Source organism: Alosa pseudoharengus, unplaced genomic scaffold (assembly GCF_046254945.1).
Source record: "Alosa pseudoharengus isolate Yale_2024_CS ecotype anadromous, Long Island Sound unplaced genomic scaffold, YU_APseudo_1.1 YU_APseudo_1.1_scf_1, whole genome shotgun sequence".
NCBI lineage: Eukaryota > Metazoa > Chordata > Actinopteri > Clupeiformes > Clupeidae > Alosa > Alosa pseudoharengus.
In genome coordinates, this window is record NW_027468564.1 from 25,274,363 (window position 1) to 25,287,867 (window position 13,505).

The 13,505-nt window shown below is 39.1% G+C and overlaps 1 protein-coding gene across 1 annotated transcript in view; it reads left to right on the plus strand.

Moving 5' to 3' along the window:
• LOC143117671 (adhesion G protein-coupled receptor E3-like) overlaps positions 1 to 13,505 on the plus strand; it is a 48,329-nt gene that overhangs the window by 13,158 nt on the left and 21,666 nt on the right. The window lies entirely within an intron of this gene.

Genomic DNA, 13,505 nt, shown 5'->3' on the forward strand with positions numbered 1-13,505 from the left:
AACTATAAAATTACAAGTCACATCAGTGCCAGTGACTTTGTCAGTGTAATGAATTATATGCTATTTTTCTGCAATGTTGATAGCGATATGCTCAGCTACTTTGTGATATGCTACATTATGTTATGCTGTATTATACTTAGTCCTGGGTGAAAAAAATCAATAGAGTACCCAGATAGCAAAATTTGACCGGCCCACCTCTGGCCCACTACCTTGCCTCAGGGTTGTGTGAGTGTTGGCCCAGTTCTGGCTGGGCCTCCGGCCCAACAATGGCCCAGTCACTGATAACTGACACAAAGAATTTCCTCTGGCCCAGGTGTGGCCCACACATTGTGAAATGACTCTTATTGCTTCTGTTGGCCCAGGTGTGGCCCACACACTGTAAAATGACTATTATGCTTTCTGTTGGCCCAGGTCTGCCCCACAAACTATAAAGTGTGTTGGCTGAGTGTCGGCTTGGCCTGTACTGGCCCACACACTATAAAACTGATCTGAATGAGTGTTGGCTGAGTGTTGGCTGGGCCTCTGGGCCTGTACTGGCCCACACACTATAAAACTGATCTGACTGAGTGTTGGCTGAATGTCGGCTGGGTCCCCGGGCCACATATGGCCCATTAACTACCAAAAGTACTTGAAAATAAACACAGATCCAGAACTAGTAATTAAAAGCACAAGCTACTTTTATTAACAAGTTTAACAAACACAACCTTGCAAATAAAACAAACATTTAAAAATTATACAAGCTTTTACATATATACACTTTAGAAATTAAACCAGTTAAAATATACAAGCTACTTTTATCTACTACGGAGCCCCTAAGGGGACTTGAGCAAAAAAAAATCTAAAGTTTAGTTTCATGTGCTCACGTGAAACTTTCATGTGCTCACCTGAAACTTTCATGTGCTCACGTGAAACTTTCATGTGCGCACATTAAAGTTTCACGTGCGCACATGAAAGTTTCACGTGAGCACATGAAAGTTCCTCCTGTGATTATAGCGCCACACAGTGGTCAAAATTTACCACATTTCTTGAGCCTCCTCCTAATTGGATCGTAAGCCCATGTAACAAGTTTGGTTTTGATACGTGAAAGCATTGCTGAGATATCCCTTCACTTCCTGTTTGGTGGCTTCGCCGCCAATTTTGATTGGCTGTTACGGGCGAACGGTTTTAGGTTTGAAGACAAAAAGGGATAACTTTTTTGAGGCTTGGACTGAATATTATGTGTGTCAAGTTTGGTGTCAATCGGACAAACTTTGTGACCTGTGAAAACTTTTAGGTGTTTTTGATTAAATCCAATATGGCGCCGGATCAATTACGTTGACGTCACAAATTCACATCTGTCGGACTTACGACCTCCCACAGTATTAACAATCACCATTAGTAAGTTTTAATTCCAAACACAACACCCGTTACAGGCCAAAAGGTTAATTTGCTAATTATAGTGCCACCTATAGGTCAAAAGTCATTATATTTATTGAGCCTCCTCCTTATTTGGTCCTGACTCCATGTACCGAGTTTGGTTTTGATACGTGAAAGTTTTGCTGCGATATCACTTCACTTCCTGTTTGGTGGCTTCGCCGCCAATTATGATTGGCTGTTACGGGCGAACGGTTTTAGATTTGAAGACAAAAAGGGATAACTTTTTTGAGGCTTGGACTAAAGATTATGTGTGTCAAGTTTGGTGTCAATCGGACAAACTTTGTGACCTGTGAAAACTTTTAGGTGTTTTTGATTAAATCCAATATGGCGGAAATCCATCATGGCGGAAAATTACGTCATAGGGTGCGTTGAACTCGGCTTGGTCCAAGGATTCCAACGATACCTCATATATATCAATCGAGCCAACGGGTCAAAGGTTACTTGCATGAACGCACTTCCAACTTTGGCCTGTTGGTGGCGCTAGAGTGCTCGAGGTGCCAACTTGAAACTTGGTGAAATTAATCATGGGACTGTGCCTAATTTGTGTGCCAAATTGTACAACTTTTTACCAGACGGTTCTATGGGCTGCCATAGACCTCCATGACGGAATAATAAATATAACCGCAAGCGGTGATTTACGGGGTCCGAGCAAAACGAACATGATGGCATAGCTTTTTAGTTTTACATATGCTTTGATTGTTTGGGCACAATTGTTCAAAAGAAACGTGATCGGATTTCGGTTATCGGATTTCAGTTACCGGATTTCAGCTATCGGATTGGATCAAATCTTGAAAATGGGTTGTTCAAAGGGAAACAAGGATCCTGAAATTGGATTAGATCACATAATCTATTCTTGGTTTTGATCTGGATAAAACCTTCACTTTGTGTCGTTCAAAACTTTTGAGTTGGATTGGAATAAATTTGATGCATAAAATTAGGATTACCCTGTGCTGTAACATTATAGTGTGCTAACCTCCACAACCCAACAGTATTCTAACAATACTTGATTCTACAGGACTATTTATTTGTTGTGGATAAGATGAAGGGTTTGATAAATGAAGGCAGTGTTTCCCACAGAATTGAATTGTATTTGTGGTGGTGGGTTCTGTGTCGGAGTCAATAAGATAAACAGCGTATAATTATACAGTTATACTTGCCTTGCACTACAAGTCCATATTGACAAGTAGCTGTAATGCTGTAATGTTATAGTGTGCTAACCTCCACAACCCAACAGCATTCAATTCTAGTATGCTAACCTCCACAACCCAACAGTATTTTAACACTAATGCTTCAGGTGGGATTTGAACACTCAACATAAGGATGACCAGTACAAGGCATTATCCCACTAAGCCACTGTCAATCCTACATCTTTGCCAGTCACATTCACATGGTGAAAATGTGTATTGGTAAACACACAAGAAAAACTCCAAGTATACATTTGACAATAAAATGAAGGGCTTTCCTGAAAGAGAACACCTGAAAACGTTTGGAAATTCTGGGACAATTAGACATTTGTAGAGAAGAACAGTAATGGATGAAATATAAATATGATAGACTTAATGATGAAGGAAAAATAGTAAACAAAGAAGTTCCCCTATATGTCATAGAGTGTGTCGGCATTCTGATTCTTGGCAACTAATGAGTGTGAATGTTAATTGCCTGATGTCATTCAGGTGCTGTTCAATGGTGTCAATCTTCAATAACCAATAGCATGTGCATCTTGAGCTTCAAGCTCTAGCAGGATTCGAACTCTCAACCTAACAAACACCAGCAGTGTGTAATGAGTGTGAATGTTAATTGCCTGATGTCATTCAGGTGCTGTTCAATGGTGTGACTCAGAAGGCTCAATGGTATGGAGTGATGACACGGAGATGGCAGGTTTCGGTGCAACACAAGTTAACTTTATTTGAGTTTCAATTCATCTGTTCTTTTGTTCTTTACTTGTATGTGTGCTGCATCAAAGAGGAAACAAACAGAAAATGGAGTAATCAGTGAAATGGGGTAAATCAGTACAGATCCCAACTCAGAAACAAACCAATTGACATTTGAACAATAAACTGAAATCATATGGCTATATAAGGTACAACTAAACAATACTTGACATCCCAAGTCAACCAACATCACCTAATCATCTCTCACATGGGACTCCAACACACCAAACCAACAAACAAAGACCTTAACTTTACACATGATGGCAGAGCTACTCTACAAACTGATAAACATCACAAAAGGGTGAGGGTGAGGGTGATTAAAGTGATGACTTACGTTAACTCAAAGACGCACACAGAGCAGGACACACTGGAGTGCTGGGTTGAGATGAACAAAAGAGCGAACTGAGGGCGAGCAAACAATTTATCCTGGTCTGAGCCCCTGCTCCGGAGCTACAGGGATTCCCAGCGGGTAAACTTTGGAAAGATTTGCAAAGATTTGGAAAAGATTTTTGAAAGACTACAGTCTCAGACCCTCTCACATCTAAAGACAAGTAGTAGAGTTTTAAGTCACAGACTATGATTTTGCAATGACTAGGGATCTTGCAGGGTCACTATTTACAAGACTGCAACATGATTCCTTTAAATTATTACCCATTGTGCAATAGATAAACAGGAACTGAAAATTATAGCCTACTAAACTCAAAGTCGTATTTTCATGTTTCTGCAGCATTGTTTCATGCGTGACATCCTTAACCGATATAGAGTTGTTCTGTCAAGTGGAAGAGCCGACTAAATATGTATAAGAAATGACAAATATTATAAGAATAACAAATAATTATAGGCTACAGCTTATACAGTAATACTTGCCTTGCACTACAAGTCCATATTGACAAGTAGCTGTAATGTTATAGTGTGTTATCCTCCACAACCCAACAGCATTCTATTGTAGTATGCTAACATCCACAACTCACTAATGCTTCAAGTGGGATTTGAACTCTCAACCTAAGGATCACCAGTACAAGGCATTATCCCACTGAGCCACTGTCAATCCTACATGTTGGCCAGTCACATTCACATGGTGAAAATGTGTATTGGTAAACACACAAGAAAAACTCCAAGCATGGAGGGGCGATTAGACATTTGTAGAGATGAACACTAATAGATTAAATATAAATATGATAGACTTAATGATGAAGGAAAAATAGTAAACAAAGAAGTTCCCCTGAATGTCATAGAGTGTCTCGGCATTCTGATTCTTGGCAACTGATGAGTGTGAATGTTGATTGCCTGATGTCATTCAGGTGCTGTTCAATGGTGTGAATCTTCAATAACCAATAGTATTCGAGCTAGAGCCTAAAGCACTACCGGGGATTCGAACCCTCAACCTAACAAACACCAGCACTAGGCATTATCCCACTGAGCCACTGACAATCCTACATATTGGGTAGTCACATTCACATGGTGAAAATGTGTGTTGGTAAACACACAAGAAAAACTCCAAGTATATATTTGACAATAAAATGAAGGGCTTTCCTGAAAAAATACACCTGAAAACTTTTGGATATTCTGGGGCAATTAGACATTTATAGAGAAGAACAGTAATGGATGAAATATAAATATGATAGACTTAATGATGAAGGAAAAATAGTAAACAAAGAAGTTCCCCTATATGTCATAGAGTGTGTCGGCATTCTGATTCTTGGCAACTAATGAGTGTGAATGTTAATTGTCTGATGTCATTCAGGTGCTGTTCAATAGTGTGAATCTTCAATAACCAATAGCATGTGCATCTTGAGCCTAAAGCTCTAGCAGGATTTGAACTCTCAACCTAACAAACACCAGCACTAGACATTATCCCACTCTGCCACTGACAATCATACACATTCAGCAGTCACATTCAAATGGTGAAAATGTGTGTTGGTAAACACACAAGAAAAACTCCAAGTATACATTTGACAATAAAATGAAGGGCTTTCCTGAAAGAGTACACCTGAAAACTTTTGGATATTCTGGGGCAATTAGACATTTATAGAGAAGAACAGTAATGGATGAAATATAAATATGATAGACTTAATGATGAAGGAAAAATAGTAAACAAAGAAGTTCCCCTATATGTCATAGAGTGTGTCGGCATTCTGATTCTTGGCAACTAATGAGTGTGAATGTTAATTGTCTGATGTCATTCAGGTGCTGTTCAATAGTGTGAATCTTCAATAACCAATAGCATGTGCATCTTGAGCCTAAAGCTCTAGCAGGATTCGAACTCTCAACCTAACAAACACCAGCACTAGGCATTATCCCACTCTGCCACTGACAATCATACACATTCAGCAGTCACATTCAAATGGTGAAAATGTGTGTTGGTAAACACACAAGAAAAACTCCAAGTATACATTTGACAATAAAATGAAGGGCTTTCCTGAAAGAGTACACCTGAAAACTTTTGGATATTCTGGGGCAATTAGACATTTATAGAGAAGAACAGTAATGGATGAAATATAAATATGATAGACTTAATGATGAAGGAAAAATAGTAAACAAAGAAGTTCCCCTATATGTCATAGAGTGTGTCGGCATTCTGATTCTTGGCAACTAATGAATGTGAATGTTAATTGTCTGATGTCATTCAGGTGCTGTTCAATAGTGTGAATCTTCAATAACCAATAGCATGTGCATCTTGAGCCTAAAGCTCTAGCAGGATTCGAACTCTCAACCTAACAAACACCAGCACTAGGCATTATCCCACTCTGCCATTGACAATCATACACATTCAGCAGTCACATTCAAATGGTGAAAATATGTGTTGGTAAACACACAAGAAAAACTCCAAGTATACATTTGACAATAAAATGAAGGGCTTTCCTGAAAGAGTACACCTGAAAACTTTTGGATATTCTGGGGCAATTAGACATTTATAGAGAAGAACAGTAATGGATGAAATATAAATATGATAGACTTAATGATGAAGGAAAAATAGTAAACAAAGAAGTTCCCCTATATGTCATAGAGTGTGTCGGCATTCTGATTCTTGGCAACTAATGAGTGTGAATGTTAATTGTCTGATGTCATTCAGGTGCTGTTCAATAGTGTGAATCTTCAATAACCAATAGCATGTGCATCTTGAGCCTAAAGCTCTAGCAGGATTCGAACTCTCAACCTAACAAACACCAGCACTAGGCATTATCCCACTCAGCCACTGACAATCATACACATTGAGCAGTCACATTCAAATGGTGAAAATGTGTGTTGGCAAACACACAACATCAAGAAAATTCCTAGCATACATTTGACAATAGAATTAAGGGCTTTATAAAAAAGAGTACATATCTGAAAATGTGCACTGTTAATGGTATCCACCTAATGATGGTTGTATGGTTGTTATCCAAGAAAAAAAAATTACTCATATAGGAATATAGGTGATATAGGAGAAATGGGCTGAGTGGTCGAACTTTATTGGCCTATATCTCTGAAATGGAACAACGTATCCAAATTCTTTTGATAACTTTTGTGAGGCTTTGTCTAAACATTGTCTGTGAGAATTTTGGTGAAGATTTGATAATTTTTGAAGCCTGTGAAACTTTTTATGATGTTTGGCTTTTCTCTGAAATTGTGGCAAAAGTAAACATTTTTAGAGCATAAGACCAGGGTGAAAAAGATGCATCTGAATGTAGAGATTAATATGATGAAAGAATTTTGAGTCTAGGTGAATCTGGTAAGGAGAAATAAGCGTTTTTGACAAGAGCGCCACCTTTGGGTGCAGTACCCCAAATTTGGGTTATGGGTAGTGGGGGGTACTGGTAACAATACTTGAAAATGTCAAGTTTCTAGGACTTACGGTTTATAGGAATATAGGTGATCTAGGAAAAAAGGCCTAAGTGGTCTAACTTTATTGGCCTATATCTCTGAAATGGAACAAAATATCAAAATTCTGAGCGATAACTTTTGTGAGGCTTGGTCTAAACATTGTCTGTGAGAATTTTGGTGAAGATTCGATTATTTTTGAAGAGTGTGAAACTTTTTATAATGTTTGGCTTTTCCATGAAATTGTGGAAAAAGTAAACATTTGTAGACCATAAGACCAGGGCCAAAAATATGCATCTGAGTTTAGAGATTAATATTCTGAAAGAATTTTGAGTCTAGGTGAATCTGGTAAGGAGAAATAAGCATAATTAACTTTTTTTTTCAATAGCGCCACCTTTGGGTGCAGTACCCCAAATTTTGGGTTATGGGTAGAGGGGGGTACTGGTAACCATACCTGAAAATTTCAAGAGTTTTGGAGTTACGGTTTAGGCTGCAGTATGACTTTTACAGAATTTTGGCCAAAAAATGAACGGTACAGAAACAATAGGGTTCCTGCAGCTACGCTGCTCGGACCCCTAATAATAGGAAAACGTAAAAACACAATGGGTGCCTTCGCAGCTTCGCTGCTTGGCCCCCAATTAAACATTTTAAAACTGTATAATGATTCAAAGAAATAAATTATTCTAAATTAACATTAAACATTTACAGAAATATTCCGTCTCTCTCCCTCACTCACTCACTCTGTATTTTTGTACCGTGTACCAAGACCTACCCAGATACATACATGCACACACACTCACTCTCAAAGTATTTTTCAATAGCAGCAACCTTTGCCACCTGTCTTTTCTTTCTGTTGCCGCTTCATTGTTGCCTCCACCAGTTTCAGCAGCACTACCAGCCGGGGGTGTCTCCAAACTGCATTTAGGTATAAAAGAATATTACAAGATCATTATGAGGTCTAAAGCAAGATTTCAACATGTCATCTGTCAGAGAAGTTCTGTTTGTCCATTCAAATATACTTACAGATAGCCACCTCTGTTCTCTTTGGGGCTTGATCAAAGAGTTCTTTCCATCCATCCTTCAATTTGAGAGGCAGGGACGTGCACAGGGGGGTTGCTCAGGTTGCCCGGGCAACTGCCCACATGCCCTTCTTGACTCATGTTACCCTTCCAATAGGGAAAAAAAAAAAATAAATCGTACAATGGATGCAGAATTTCGCGTAGGCCTAGATAAAAAAAAATCGCAAAGCCTCATTCAATTCCATTCGGGCACCGAAAGTGAAAGTCAGTAGGGGAAGGGCAAACTCTGTGGTTGCAGCGCTGCACGCGACCGGCACCTGAGCCTGCATAAGCGGCCCTAAGGAGATTGTCGCGGTTGTCGTATGAGACGACTCAACGTTGTCGGAAAAGGTGAGTTTGTGATGTATAACAAACGAACGATCATCGTCATCAAGTGTTATGAAATGAATTAAAATCTTCCTAAATCCAGGCTGAGTTTGCCACGTTTAGCCTAAATAATCAGACAGATAGCTAGAGACGCAGCCTGTTATCACATAGCCTATAGGCTACTATTTTTTTGGTAGGCGAAGCTACATGTCTGCTGATAGTTAGTTTCTCACATTTCGTTTTAGCGAGAAGAATGAATGATGGAAGTAATGCATCACATTAATTATTTTATTCAAATGGTTAAATGCCTAAATCCTATCACTAGTATTTTGGGTATTGTTTGAAGATGCCCACTGAAAAGAGTCAGATTCAGGAGAGGGAGAGACAATTCAGGGAGGCAGCAATCACTGCAGGGTTTGCTGCGAAAAAGCCAACCAGCAAGTGAGACAGAGACTTTGCACTGTGATAAAGATGACATGACACTGTGTAGACGAATTGATTAATTAATCAGACTCATATTTTAGCCTAGCCTACTAATGGCAATGTTTCATAATTACATTAAATTTAAGATGAGGAGCAGTCATAAGCCTCCAGACTACTGTATGTGAGGAAAATGTGGACCAGGAGGAGGCACAGAGGACAGTAAGGCCTTATGAGAGGACCATGCTAGAAAGTACAGGATTAAAGAGCTGCATGCTAAATAGGCTAAGTGTAATCTAAAAAAACATAGGCTATTTTAAAGGTCATTTCAAAGATCTTGCCTGAGCAGAACATAAATACCACTAGTGGGCATGAAAATAATAATGATAAGTTAAGGTGATTGAGTGCTGTATTTCAGTGTTTTACTTATTTGTGTATATATTTTTTAAAAGACGCTGTTATTGTCAGTCCTGCATACAGCCTGTGATTTTTTTTTTTTTTTTTTTTTTTTTTTTTGGGGGGGGGGGGGCTTTTTTCAGGTCAGAGCAACTGCCCCTCAAAATTCCTGTGCACGTCCCTGTTGAGATGCATGGCCAGCATGTCATTTCAAAAGAAAAGAAAAAAATCATTAAACTATTTATCTTTTACTGTCTGACAAAATATTACTAAAGCCCAGGGCCCAGTTTCCCGATAACGACGGAGACACGCTCTTACGAGGGTTTTCTAAGATTCATCTTACGATCGTTCGTTTGTTTTTTCCGACTGTTTCCCGAACATGCTCGTAGCGTGAACGCGCATGCACTGCTCTTAAGATGCTCTTAAGGGGAGCTGTCCACGTTAATAGTTCTGAAATATCCTCTGATTTGACTGTGATGTCAGGTGACTGCACGTCACAGCTAGGTCTACCATTTAAACTTCGGATCTACACATTAATTCACATCAATACGAAAATAGAAACACTTTGACATCTGCATGTAAGCCTCCCAAGTAGGTTATATACCACACAGAGACATAAATAATTGTAATTATTTTAAGATTAGATTGTTGCACCATGCAATATTTTTTCGCGGTGTCACTTAAGAACACGTTTGAAGATAAGAAAGAAGTCGAGTAAGAAAGAGAGGAAATGTGTAGGCTTAGATTTTGATGCAGTAGGCCTACAGACTACACCACATGTTGCTTTCTCTGCTTTTTACCTATAGGCCTAATAAAATATTCACTTAGCAAAGATAATGTCAAACTATTCTGGCAACGTCTCGTTTCATAACTTGATTGCATTTTTGTCCGCTTTTCATCACATTATTATGACCATTAAATGTAGGCTATTTTGCACGCTAAAATCTGATTCATCACAGGTAAACACAATAAAGAATGGGAACGTAAGTTGGATTATGTATTCTAAGTTGTAATTCCTCTGTATGTCCTGTTGGTGACCTCAGTGAGAAGTACTGTTAAGACGCTCTTAGCCGGTAACGAGTACTCTGGAGCACTCGTAGATCTACGAGTGTTTTCACGACGCTCCTAAGATACGATGGTTTCGGGAAACAGTCGGCAAATCTTAAGATGTTCGTAAGAAGGACTTTACGACGCTCTTAGGCTTAAGATGCTTTCGGGGAACTGGGCCCAGTCTTGCCACTCTGCAGCTATCTTGGTAACACCTCCCTGGAATTTATTTTGGGCAAACAAGACATTGTGTGATTGTTAAATGCTAATATATTACCAATGACAATCACCAAGAGCGAGACATATTTGTCAACACATACAGACCAGGGCCCAGTTCCCCGAAAGCATCTTAAGCCTAAGAGCGTTGTAAAGTCCCTCTTACGAACGTCTTAAGATTTGCCGACTGTTTCCCGAAACCATCGTAGCTTAAGAGCGTCGTGAAAACACTCGTAGATCTACGAGTGCTCCAGAGTACTCGTTACCGGCTAAGAGCGTCTTAACCGTACTTCTCACTGAGGTCACCAACAGGACATACAGAGGAATTACAACTTAGAATACATAATCCAATTTACGTTCCCATTCTTTATTGTGTTAACCTGTGATGAATCAGATTTTAGCGTGCAAAATAGCCTACATTTAATGGTCATAATAATGTGATGAAAAGCGGACAAAAATGCAATCAAGTTATTAGACGAGACGTTGCCAGAATAGTTTGACATTATCTTTGCTAAGTGAAGGCTATATTTTATTAGGCCTGTGAGGTAAAAAGCAGAGAAAGCAACATGTGGTTTAGTCTGTAGCCTATGTCAAAATCTAAGCCTACACATTTCCTCTCTTTATTACTCGACTTCTTTCTTATCTTCAAACGTGTTCTTAAGTGACACCGCAAAAAATTATTGCATGGTGCAACAATCTAATCTTAAAATAATTAAAATTATTTATGTCTCTGTGTGGTATATAACCTACTTGGGATGCTTACATGCAGATGTCAAAGTGTTTCTATTTTCGTATTGATGTGAATGAATGTGTAGATCCGAAGTTTAAATGGTAGGCCTATAGCTGTGACGTGCAGTCACCTGACATCACCGTCAAATCAGAGGATATTTCAGAACTATTAACGTGGACAGCTCCCCTTAAGAGCATCTTAAGAGCAGTGCACGCGCGTTCATGCTACGAGCATGTTCGGGAAACAGTCGGAAAAAACAAACGAACGATCGTAAGATGAATCTTAGAAAACCCTCGTAAGAGCGTGTCTCCGTCGTTATCGGGGAACTGGGCCCTGAAGCACAAAGGCTTGTGGACTTCCTTCACAAGAGCCTTGTCGGTGCCCCAGTTGGTTGGCCATGTTTTCAACAGCGCATTCCTGTTTCCTGCCCACTCCTGTTCTTTGCTGACATAATGGATGAGGCAAACCAAAAGCATCTAAAAATGACACATCACAAAACACAGGCCTAGATGAAAGCTGATTCCTATTATTTGGCTCATCTAAACAAAAATGTATAACTTATTCTATTAAATCGATGTACAACTTACCAAGAGCTCTTCAGGTCTCTTGTTTTTCCAACACAAGAAATAGTTCACAAATGTATGTAGCCTTCTTCATCCAAATGAGTGCAGGTCTCTGGTCAGTGTGGCCTGGATTCTGAGGTGTACATTTAAAAAAGTCACAGTAACGTTAGGTTAATGGAAGTATATGTGTTCAAAATGATTACATGATCACAAACAACCCCTCAGTACAAAATACAGAACGACCTTAAAATACAGATTTTGATGAGCTTTTACATCACCAGGACAGGACCCACCCTGCTACCATCTCTCTCTCTCACACACACACACACACACACACACACACACTCTTGTATAGGCATACAGTCTCAGTCCTGCCTGCCTAGTGCCTGAAGTTGGATAGATAACGATGAGATGCCCAATTACCAATCGCATGCAATCAAAGTCATGACGTATGGTGTAACGTCCCCATTAAAGTCGGACACATTTTACCCATGAAGTCCATGGTCCATGGAGTCAATGTGTAGCTCCTACACATTTCAGTTATTTTATAGACTCATGGATAAAACAGGATACAATAGACAGCTATACACATAAACGTAATTCAATAACATACCATGGAGAAGAGTCTCTGAATACAAAGAGAATACAAAACATACATTGAGAACACAAAGCAAAGGATTTGAGAGTGGTCCTCTTCATAGAGTATATCCCGTTTGTCCAGATTCCAAAATGCTCCCTTACACTTTCTTTTCTGGCTCACCGAACTGTTTTTTTTTTATGGTGTTCAGATCACGATAAGGAAACTTTTAGAACAAGCTCTACCAGGAAGACTCAATTGCAACGTCACCCGTCCAGTCTCATGTTATTGAACCCGTCATCGACAGATGCTGTTGCATGCATACATTAGACAGACACACATAAACAGGAGATAATGATATAACAATGGTCCTGTAAAAATGCTAGAAACAAGACTTTATTAGATGTGTACACAGTGCAATACTGCAGAGTCATGTTAGGTGACTAGTTTTGTTTGTTTATTCTTAGTAACTCAAATGCTCATGCTTTAAATCTTCTCCTGTGAGAGAAGTGTTTAGCCTTCTCGGTGAGTTGCACAGTTTTGAAAACGAACATTAAGGGTTGTTTTAGGACATGTTTTGAGCATGCCTGTAGGCAGCCACTCTGACTAGTCAAAGGCGATTCAAAACGAGTCAGAAAAGTCGAGACAGGACCAATCGTCAAAATTTCGGTGTCCACCACTCTAGTTCATCCAAAACAAACCAGAAAAGGAACTCAAAGGGCTAAATACCGGAATTTGCCTTTAATAGGTAGAAATATGTCTGGAAGTAATCAAAATCTATGATTTATGACACATTAAAAATTATAAAAATAATTTCACATTTAAGTTTTATGTGTATTTTTCACATGTATGACAATGTCTTCCTTACAGACAATTATATCATTGAAAATAATGTGTTTCAATTAGCACATGTACAAAATATTGAGTTGGTAGCTTTACTCAAACTATATTAATGATTAACAGACAGTTTCTGACATGTGACCCATTTTCTCCATCGAGATTTACTTAGAAGGCCAGACAAGA